The sequence below is a fragment of the Myotis myotis genome, unplaced genomic scaffold (genome assembly GCF_014108235.1).
Source record: "Myotis myotis isolate mMyoMyo1 unplaced genomic scaffold, mMyoMyo1.p scaffold_m19_p_7, whole genome shotgun sequence".
Lineage (NCBI taxonomy): Eukaryota > Metazoa > Chordata > Mammalia > Chiroptera > Vespertilionidae > Myotis > Myotis myotis.
In genome coordinates, this window is record NW_023416379.1 from 43699805 (window position 1) to 43711953 (window position 12149).

Sequence of the window (12149 nt, forward strand, 5' to 3'; positions counted from 1 at the left end):
CAATGGTAAAGAATAAAAATGGCAACTAACAAGTTTCTATCAATAATAACTTTAAATGTAAATGGATTAAATGCCCCAATCAAAAGACATAGGGTAACTGAGTGGATAAGAAAACATGACCCATATATCTGCTATCTACAGGAAACCCACCTCAGAAAAAAAGACGCACACAGACTGATGGTGAAAGGATGGAAAAAGGTTTTTCAGGTGAATGGAAGTGGAAAAAAAAGCCGGGGTAGCAATACTTATATCTGACAAATTAGATCTCAAAGTGAAGGACATAAAAAGAGATAAAGAAGGCCGCTTCATAATACTAACGGGAGCAATCCAACAAGAAGAAATAACTCTGGTAAATATATATGCACCCAATATAGGAGCACCCAAATACGTAAGAAATCTTCTGGAGAAGATCAAGGGAGAGATTGACAGCAATACAATCATAGTAGAGGACTTTAACACCCCATTATCACCACTGGACAAATCCTCTAAACAAAAAATCAGCAAAGAAACATCAATCCTAAATAACTCACTAGATCAGATGGAATTAATTGACCTCTTCAGAACATTTCACCCCAAAGCCACCTGAATATACATTCTTCTCAAGTGCACATGAGTCATCATCAAAGATAGACCATATATTGGGTCACAGACAAAGTCTCTTCAAATTCAAGAAAATTGAAATCATATCAAGCATCTTCTCAGATCACAAAGGCATAAAACTGGAAATCAACTACAACAAAAACAATCCAAAAAAATCAAACACATGGAGACTAAATAGCATGCTATTAAACAATGACTAGGTTACCAGAGAGATCAAAGAAGAAATAAAAAAACATCATGGCAACAAACGACAATGAAAACACAACAATCCAAAACCTATGGGACACAGAGAAAGCAGTCTTGAGAGGGAAGTTCATAGCTCTACAAGCCTACTGCAAGAAACAAGAAACGATGGGAATAAATGACCTAACTCTACAACTCAAAGAGTTAGAAAGAGAGCAACAAGAAAAGCCCAGTGTAAGCAGAAGAAAGGAAATAGCAAAGATCAGAGCGGAGATAAATGACATAGAGACCAAAAAAACAATACAAAGATCAATGAAACCAAGAGCTGGTTCTTTGAAAGGATAAACAAGATTGATAAACCTCTAGCGAGGCTCACCAAGAAACAAAGAGAGAGGACCCAAATAAACAAAATCAGAAATGAAAGAGGCCCTCACTGGTTTGGCTCAGCAGATAGAGCATTGGCCTGCAGACTCTGGGGTCCCGGGTTCGATTCCAGTCAGGGGCAGGTGCCTTGGTTTCGGGCACATCCCCGGTGGTGAGTGTGCAGGAGGCAGCTGATCAATGTTTCTCTCTCATCGATGTTTCTGACTCTCTATCCCTCTCCCTTCCTCTCTGTGAAAAAATCAATGGAATATATTAAAAAAAAAAAAAGAAATGAAAGAGGAGAAATAACAACAGGCCCCCAAAAATACAAAGGATTATTAGAAAATACTATGAACAACTCTACTCCAACACACTAAACAACCTGGAGGAAATAGACATATTCCTAGAAAAATACAACCTCCCAAAACTTAATCAGGAAGATTCTAAAAATCTTAATAAGCCAATAACTATGGAGGAAATTGAAGCAGTAATCAAAAAGCTTCCACCAAACAAAAGCCCCCGGGCCAGACGGCTTCACAAAGAAGTTTTACCAAACATTCAAGGAAGACCTAAAACTTATCCTCCTCAGACTATGTCAAGAGATTCAAGAGGAAGGAACACTTCCCAGGTCATTCTATGAAGCCAGCATCACCCTACTACCAAAACCAGATAAAGACAACACAATGAAAGAGAATTATAGGCCAATATCCCTCATGAACATAGATGCCAAAATCCTCAACAAAATTCTAGCAAATCAGATCCAGCAGTACATCAAAAAGATCATACACCATGACCAAGTAGGATTTATCCCAGGGAGGCAAGGATGGTACAATATCTGCAAATCAATAAATGTGATACATCACATAAACAAATTGAGAGAAAAGAACCACATAGTCATATCAATTGATGCAGAAAAAGCATTTGACAAAATCCAACGCCCTTTCTTGATAAAAACTCTCAGCAGGATAGGAATTGAGGGATAATACCTCAACATAATAAAAGCCATATATGACAAACCCACAGCCAACATCATAATCAATGGGCAAAAACTAAAACCATTCCCCCTAAAAACAGGAACAAGACAGGGATGCCCCCTCTCACCACTCCTGTTCAACATACTACTGGAAGTACTAGCCGTTGCGATCAGACAAGTAGAAGAAATAAAAGACATCCAGATTGGAAAAGAAGAAGTAAAACTGTCCTCATTTGCAGACATGATACTGTACATAGAGTACCCTAAAGACTCCATCAAAAAATTATTAGACTTAATAAATGAATTCGGCAATGTAGCAGGATACAAAATTAATGCCAAGAAATCCATGGCATTTCTTTACACCAATAGTGAACTTATAGAAAATGAAACTAAAAAAGCAATCCCATTTACCATCGCACCAAAAAAATTAAGATACCTAGGAATAAACTTAACTAAGGAGGTAAAAGACTGATATGCAAAAAACTACAGGACACTGAAAAAAGAGATAGAGGAAGACATAAACAGATGGAAGAACATACCCTGTTCATGGATTGGTAGAATCAACATCATCAAAATGTCCATACTACCCAAAGCAATCTATAGATTCAACGCAATCCCCATTAAATTACCAATGGCATATTTCACAGATCTAGAACGAACATTCCAAAAATTCATCTGGAATAAAAAAAGACCCCGAATAGCTGCAACAATCCTGAGAAAGAAGAACAAAGTAGGTGGGATCTCAATACCAAATATCAAACTGTATTACAAAGCCACTGTTCTTAAAACAGCTTGGTACTGGCACAAGAACAGACATATAGATCAATGGAATAGAATAGAGACCCCAGAAATCGACCCAAACCACTATGCCCAATTAATATTTGACAAAGGAGGCAAAAGCATACAATGGAGTCAAGACAGTCTCTTCAATAAATGGTGTTGGGAAAATTGGACAGATACATGCAATAAGATGAAACTAGACCACCAACTCATACCATACACAAAAATAAACTCAAAATGGATAAAAGATTTCAACGTAAGATGGGAAACCATAAAAATACTAGAGGAATCCACAGGCAGTGAAATCGCAAACATATGCCGAAGGAATTTCTTCTCTGATAATGCTCCAAGGGCAATGGAAACTAAAGAGAAAATAAACAAATGGGACTACATTAAAATAAAAAGCTTTTGCACAGCAAAGGAAACCATCAACAAAACTACAAGAAGACCCACTACATGAGAGAACATATTTGCCAATGATACCACCAATAAGGGTTTAATCTCCAACATTTACAGGGAACTCATATAACTTAACAAAAGGAAGATAAACAATCCAATAAAAAAATGGGCAAGGGACCTAGATAGACACTTTTCGAAAGAGGACATACAGAAGGCTGAAAGACATATGAAAACATGCTCAAAGTCACTAATTATATGAGAGATGCAAATCAAAACAACAGTGCATTATCATCTCACACCTGTCAGAATGGCTATCATTAACAAATCAACAAACAACAAGTGTTGGAGAAGATGTGGAGGAAAAGGAACCCTTCTGCACTGCTGGTGGGAATGCAGACTGGTGCAGCCACTGTGGAGAACAGTATGGAGCTTCCTCAAAAAACTAAAACTGGAACTCCCATTTGACCCAGTGATCCCACTACTAGGAATATATCCCAAGAAACCAGAAACGCCAATCAGAAAGGATATATGCACCCCTATGTTCATAGCAGCACAATTCACCATAGCTAAGATCTGGAAACAGCCTAAGTGCCCATCAGCAGATGAGTGGATTAGAAAACTGTGGTACATCTACACAATGGAATACTATGCTGCGGTAACAAAGAAGGAGCTCTTGCCTTTTGCAACAGCATGGATGGAACTAGAGAGCATTATGCTAAGTGAAATAAGCCAGTCAGAGAAAGATAAATACCACATGATCTCACTCATTTGTGGATTATAGAGAACAACATAGACTGATGAAAAGGGACAGATCCAAAGACTGAGAAACAGCGATCAGGCTATCAATCCCCAGAAGGAAAGTAGGGGAGGAAGGGGGTAAGGGGAAGAGATCAACCAAAGGACTTGTATACATGCATATAAGCCAAACCAATGGACATGGACAACAGGGGGATGGGAGCATAAGTGTGTGTGTGGGGGGGGGGGGGGAAGGTTGGGTGTTAGTGGGGGGGATGAGGACACATTTGTAATACCTTAACTAATAAAAATAAATAAATAAATAAACATTTAAGAGAAAAATAATCCTAAAATAAAACAAAAACATTAAGTTAACTCTAGTTAAACAATATAGATCTTAACACATTTTCTATGTTATTTTCTCTAAAATTCTTTCATTTTTTTCCTCTGTTTATACTGTCAGTGATATTATTATATTGCCTATAGAATTAAAATTGGAAAGCAATCAGTTTTGTTGTTGTTGTTGGCAAAAGTTGTACTGCGCCAAGTAGGCCAACAACTCAGAAATATAAAATTACAACTACCGCCCATTTTGAATAAAGAGGAAATAACCGGCTGGGTTTGTATTTGGAGTGGTAGCACTGCTATTCATAGACAAGAGGAAAGGGAAAGTGAAACAAATTAAGACCAAAAAAAAGTAAAAGATGTCTTCAGAGATGACTAAAGTTAACAAAGCCACCAAAGGTCCAGGATTACAGTACCACTTTGCCATTTGTTTCCCAAAGTGTATGCCAGGGTTGTTTCTAGCTTTGGACTAAGACCCTAAGCACGACTTAACTCTGCACCAACTATGCTGTGCTCACTCTCTAGCCTCGCTGGATATCAGTTCATTTTTTTCTGATTAAATTTACAAGAATAATGTAAAAACAATTGCACTGTGAATGTTGCCTCTAATACCCCAGTCCAGCAAATGTAAAAGTGGCATATGGCACAAGAGCAAGCGGCAGAAGGCCCAACAGCAGTCGTGCACATCTGGCACATGGCTGTTTGATTTTGTACTTGCCAACTCGCCAGATGACTTTTTCTGGAGAGAAGCCCAATAAGAGAAATTCACTCATCTTCCTTTTGCCATAGACTAAATGCTTTAGCCACTCTACTCACCCTCATGTCCAACCTGAAACAATCATGGATTCTCAGCCCTTCTAAAAGAAAAGAAAAAAAAAGACTTCTGTTTAAACGATAAATAGTTCCCAGGTTTCTCTATTTTTTACAACCTCTGCAACCACTTCAGAGCTTTAACTTCGGGAGTTAAATCGCCTATAAAACAGAAGAGCATTTGGTGTAATGATTATGCTGTGATAAGAATACATTGATAGAAATATCAATCTCCCTCCTAAAGCTTTGCAGTTAGCTATTGGAATCAAGCTGTCAAAATGTTTTAAATTTCACCCAATTTGACACCAGAGGCCCAATTAGAATAGAATAGGGAGATATCACTTTTGTTACAAATGTTATTTTAAATGGTTGATAATTTATATATTCTAGAGCAATATTGCATTCTCTCTTTAAGTATGAACTATCTGCGCCTGGTCAGAGTGCCTCAGTTGGTTGAGCTTTGTCCTGTGCACCAAAAAGTTGTCAGTTCGATTCCCGGTCAGGGCATATACCTGAGTTGCAGGTTCCGTCCTTAGTTGGGGCATGTACAGAAGGCAACTGATCAATGTTTCTCCCTCACACCTCTATCTATCTATCTATCTATCTATCTATCTATCTATCTATCTATCTATCTATCATCTATCTATCTATCTCCCTTTCCTCTCTCTAAGCATGTCTTTGGGTGAGGATTTTTTAAAAAAGTATGAACTACCTGCATAAGATGCCTGTGGTAGTCATTTTTGCTAATCTCATGTTTCCAACTTTACCAATTTATATTTACCTAAATATACCATGATTTACCATATCTACCTATATTTGCACAGCTTTTCAGACTACCTCAAATATTCTCCTACTTTTCCACTTTTACTATTTTATTTATTAATCAAATTTAAAATGTTATCTTTATTTTTTTCTTATTTTTTTAAAATATATTTTTTATTGATTTTTTACAGAGAGGAAGGGAGAGAGATAGTTAGAAACATCGATGAGAGAGAAACATCGATCAGCTGCCTCCTGCACATCTCCTACTGGGGATATGCCCGCAACCCAGGTACATGCCCTTGACCGGAATCGAACCCGGGACCTTTCAGTCCTCAGGCCGACACTCTATCCACTGAGCCAAACCGGTTTCGGCTCTTATATTTTTAAAAATATGTTTTTATTGAATTTTTAGAGAAGAGAAAAAGGGAGAATAGAGAAACGGAAACAGGGATGAAAGAGAAACATTGATCGGATGCTTCCTGCACACCCCCTACTGGACACCCAGCCCACAACCTGGGCATGTGCCCTCACTGGGAATCCAATCGTGACCTCCTGGTTCATGGGTCGACACTCAACCACTGAACCACACTGGCAAGGCAAAATGTTACCATTTCTATAAAGATTTACCTTCTCCCTTCCTTCCCCAAATTCCTCAACATACCTCCTTTGTGTTTTCACAGTGCTCAGAGCATGACTTGAACAATAAAAGCACCCATCCTAGTTTATCTCCTTGATTTAATGTATTGGCTTTCTGGGGCTGCCATAACAAAGTGCCATAGACTGGGTGACTTACACAACAAAAAATTATTTTCCCATAGTTCTAGAGGCTAGAATTCAGAGATCAAAATGTCAGCAGGGTTGATTTTTTTCTAAGGTCTTGCTCCTTGGCTTTTAGAGCCATCTTCTCCCTGTGTTTTCATATGGTTATTAAGGATAACGTTATAGAAGATAAAATGAGGTTGGTCCTGACCAGTGTTTGGAGAATCATCTTGTACACAGGAAGGTGGTTGGTTCTATTCCCAGTCAGGGTCCATACTCAGGTTGCAGGCTCAGTCCCCAGTTGGGTTGCATATGGAAGACATGGGTGCATATGTTTCCTAATTTCTTCTTCTTACAAGTATGCCAGTCATATTGGATTAAGGCCCACTATAATGACCTTATTTTAACTTAGTTAATTATTTAAAGACCCTATCCCCAAATATAGTCTCATTTTACTAGTAAGTTAGTAAAGGTTAGGATTTTAATACCTAAATTTAGGTAGGATAGAATTTGGTACATAATATCTAGGTTATAAATACTTTGAGAGTAAAAACTGTCTTAGTCACTTATATGTTTCCAGTTTTAAGCACAACCTCCAATGCATAACTCATGAGCAAGATCTCAAATAATTTCTTCTGCAAATAATTGAACAGAGATGGAAGTTGAAGGTAAATCCAAATCCATAGGGAGGAGAGGTGATGGAAAAGACACGGGAATAGCATCAGTGCAAAAGGTTTAGTCAATGACCTAGGGGACCTATTCATCATGCTGATGTCCAGGCAGGATGGGTTCAGCCACAAGTATTGGGGAACCAGGACACAAACCAGCAAATGTAGTTCCTGACAAAAAATAATCAGTCAGAAATCCTAAGACTTAGGACTGTTATTTGGTGCCATATTTTCCAGGAGCATGATGTTATGTGACAAAGCACTCAAAATTCAGTGGCTTAAATCAGCAATTATTTATTCTTACTCAGCAATCTGTGGCTCGAATAGGGCTGATGCACTATGGCTAGATTAGTCAGCTCCACTTCAAGTTTTCTTTGTGTCTAGGCTTATTTCCTCATTGCAGGTTGGGTCAGGTCAGCTTTGTGCATGTTCATGCTGGGGTCTAGGCTGCATAGGCAGTGTTTACCCAGGGGAAGATCCTCTCCTGGTGATAGCAACAGTGCGAGACAAGCTCAGTCATTCAAAGTCTATTTTAAGCTTTTGTTTGCATATCTGCTAACATCCCATTAGCCCAAGCAAGTCACACAGTTGAGCACACACTCAAGGTGAGGAGTCCACTCTACCACCAGTGAGAAGGAGGGCAAAGTCACATGGCAAAAGCCATGGATGTAGGGAGTGGTGAACAAGTGGGGCCAAGAATGCAATCATAAGTCCCTTGAGATATTAAGGATAACTTTATAGAAGATAAAATGAGGGTGGTCCTGACCAGTGTGCTCAGTTGTTTGGAGAATCATCTTGTACACTGAAAGGTGGTGGGTTTGATTCCCAGCCAGGGTCCATACTCAGGTTGCAGGCTTGATCCCCAGTCGGGGTGCATATGGAAGACAGCCAATAATGTCTCTCTCTCTTTTCTCCATTCCTTTCACTCAAATCAATTAAAAAATCAGAGGTTGACTCCCAGTCACTATGCAGATTGTTTTATCTTTATCTCAGTAAGACTCATAAGAATATCCACAACATAATCCTTCACATCAGCAAAGAGATGTATGTAATCATAAACACAGAGTTATATAATCTTCCCTCAGTTTCAGCTTTCTCTGAATACAATACCTTACATGTGACTAAATCCTTCTCCTCACACAGGTGTAATCATAGAACACTGTCCATGCTGGACCTGGTACTCTGTACTCTCACAGCACTCTGAACTTTCCTGATCTTTGAAAATTCCCTGCTAACTTCACTAAAGATACAACCAGGTCTGCGGCTATTCTGTTAACTGCTACCATGTGAATTTCTAACACAGCATCTGGTGTATAGCATATAACAAGTAAATTTGTGTTGACTGAGAAGGAGCCATGTCCGTGGCATAGAGACAGGATTCTCAGAGTTCAGGGATAAATTGAATCCTGGAGACCCAATATAAAAAAAAAAATTTGAAGCTGGATTCATAAATTTTGATGAGAAAGAGTATTACGGGACCTTAGGAGGGCTGGAGACCGGGTCTTGAATCTCAGTCAACAGGACTCCAAAATAACGGATCACAAGGTCTATTGATACAAAGTGAATTCTAAGGTCACTTTTGGGCTCTTCTGGTCTGCAGAATAATGTTTGTTTGTTTTTTGTTTGTTTGTTTGTTTGTTTGTTTTTATCATTATATTGCTTTACTGGAGCACATAAGTGTTCCCTTAGAATGATTTTTTGGACTTGGATCCTTGGGATCAGAATGTATAGATTAAATTCACTTTGGGGAAGTCAGGAGAATGTCTGAAAATGAATGCAAGTATCTTTTTAAAAACAAACATCCTTCTGGCACTAGGAGTTAACTCGGGTCATGCCTGCAGCTTGAGTGAAAACCCCAGGTGATCTGTGTGCCTGAGCAACCAACAGGGGCAGCAGTAGATAGCTTCTGTGACCCAGGAGAAAGGTGCCAATAGTTCAGACCTCATCGCTATGCCAGGTTTCAATGGTTCCGATAAAATAGGCTGAGGCACTGGGCCCTTAGGCAAGATCAACAGGGATTCTGGAAACCTTGTTATCCTCCTAAATTTTCTACCTCCTAATATAGTAAGTTATTGAAAACACTAAAATAATGAAGGCCACATTTTAAAACAACCATAGTACTCCAGTTTTCACACACACACACACACACACACACACAGGCTTCTTAAAGACAATGCCCAGTTTGAGTTGCTTTTGTGGTGATTGAGCAGCAGTGTTAACTAGGCAGTTGGGTATAAATCCCTTCCCACAGCTTTTGAGGCCTTGGTGATCTGCCTTCTCAGCCTTCTTGGCACCTTCTCATCTTGGAAGCACTCCCCTTGTTCCCTTGTGGTCCAGGTACACAGACAGACATTGATTCCAAATCTCTGAAACTCAGGTACACCAAGCTCTTTCTTACTCTCTGCTTTTATTTCCTCTACTTGAAATGTTTTTCTAAAATATCTTCCCGTGATGTCTCTATCTCCTCACTCAGATCTCTGTTCAAATGTCATCTGCTGAGTAAGGTCTTCCCTGACCACACTGTTGAGCATTATCTCCCAATCCCAGCCACCATTAGTTCCTTCACTTTATTTTTCTTTACAGTAAGTATCATTCTCCAGTTATCTTATTTGTTGATACATTTCTTGTCTATCATAATATTTCCTAATAGAAAAAAGCCTCTCAAGGACAGAGAGTCAATAACTATTTGTTGAATGCATGTGTAGAATAATAATTCAAGCAGAACCTGTGGTAAGAGCAAAGCTGAACTTGAGGCTATTGATAGAAGGCCACATGTCAGACTACTGCCATACCTTCTTATAGGAGTGGTCCCAAAGTTTTATGTGGGACTGAATTAGAATAATTATCATTAATAAATATTAACTCACATAGAGAACATTTACATGGACCAAATACTATGTCATATAATTTGTGTATTAACATTTAATCTTCAATTAACCTTATGTGCTAAGGTATCAATTTTACCTCTACAGGTAAAGAAACTATGATTTCAAAAGTTAAGTTACTTGCTGAAGGACTTTTGGTAACTAAAGGGCACAGAAACAGGGTCCAGAGATGTGTTCTACTTATAAGCCCAATGCTATGCTGCCTCACTACACTCATGCAATCCCTTTTGATCCTTTGATTTTCTAGCAATTATTCCACTAAGGTATGTATATAATTACCTTGTAGCTTTTCATTTTGATTCCTCTCACTCCTTCTTTTCCTCATGCCAGAGGAGTTGAAATCTAGGATAAATCTTACTTCAGTTCTCCCTTTTCATCCTGGGTCACTATGACCTCTATGACCATGAGGGTTCCACAGATCTCTCCTTGTGGATTTCAGGACAGGTAGCAAGAAAATCAACAGATCCTCCTTACAACATATGCATTTTCTCCATTGTCTATTTTGGTTACTTCTTTGCAATCATGCTTTCTTTTCCCATTACTCATTTTCTGCTCTGTCACTGACTACTGCATTTCAGAGAAATTCTAACTAAATTTATAATCTCTTTAGTATAGGAAATTAGATTGTCTATATACAAATTGGAAATTCTGATTTACTCATGGATTTATTTTCTGTTTTGAGGGCTTTAATATTCCCATTAGAGTTAGAGCCGCTCAAATAGAAAGAAACATCTCCTAGGTAACCTCCAAGATTCTAATTTTCTGTTTTGCTTTCTATGCCTGGCATATACTCAGACATTTAAATTCCTAAAGTCTATGTGAGACAAACATGTTTGTGATTATAGATTTGGGGCCTAAACAGTCTCTTCTCGTCAGCATGCCCACAAAAAACAGAATTATGGGCAAAGAAACAACTGACACACCAATTATGCATTAAATTCGGTTCAATATTTGCAGAGGTAAGGACAACATTGGAAAATTGAGTTGGGGGTCACCAAAACCAGGCTACATTCCTAGGAGTTATGAATCCTGGCCTTGGAAGAGGGAATCATGGGATAAGTTTTTGTTTTAAGAGTTCACTGTCCAATGCAGTGCTCTTTATATTGTTAGCATATCATAATTTATGCAATAAAAATGTATTTATTGCCAGGCAATACAATTGATATTCAGGTCAATGTTAATAGACTGGTTAAGCAATTGTTCAATCAATATGGTACGAGTTCAAATAAATACTAGCTCCGATCCATGTATTCTTTCTTCTAATTCACAACTCTAAATGTGAGTCTGCATTTATGATGGCACTCTTTCCCATGGTTCCTTTCCCTTATACTTTTACATAAAACTGGTTAAATATTAAGTGGCATGAAAGTCAAAGTCAAGTAAACAATAATCAAAAGAGCCAAGCAAAAATAGTCCACAACAATAGGGTTTTGTAAGGAGGGGGCTTCATGATCATTAAAACATGTATTTGAGAGCTGCTTCTATAGCCAATATCTCTGGAGAAATATCTATGTTCTAATCAGACTCAATCTTAATAGGAAATGCCATATAGTAAGTGCCCATGTGTAAGAAGGTCTAAGGTCAAGACTCTGGTATTAATCCCATACTAAACCCACATATTAAACTCCATGAACTTTAACCGAAGTTTGGAAAGACAATTTCAGAACCTGGCTGAAGGTGGATAATTTATTATATAGTGTGAAATAAATAACTCTTTACACCTAAACAACACAAAGGGCCAAATTTTCTGTTGTCAATAACTTATACAACAAGTGTCAGCCTCTGCCCCAATCACTTGTGCAGAAACAGGACAGGTAGCAAGAAAATCAACAGATCCTCAGAGGTTGAAAAGAAACCTGAGAGTAGACTGAGCAGGTAGAGAGAGTA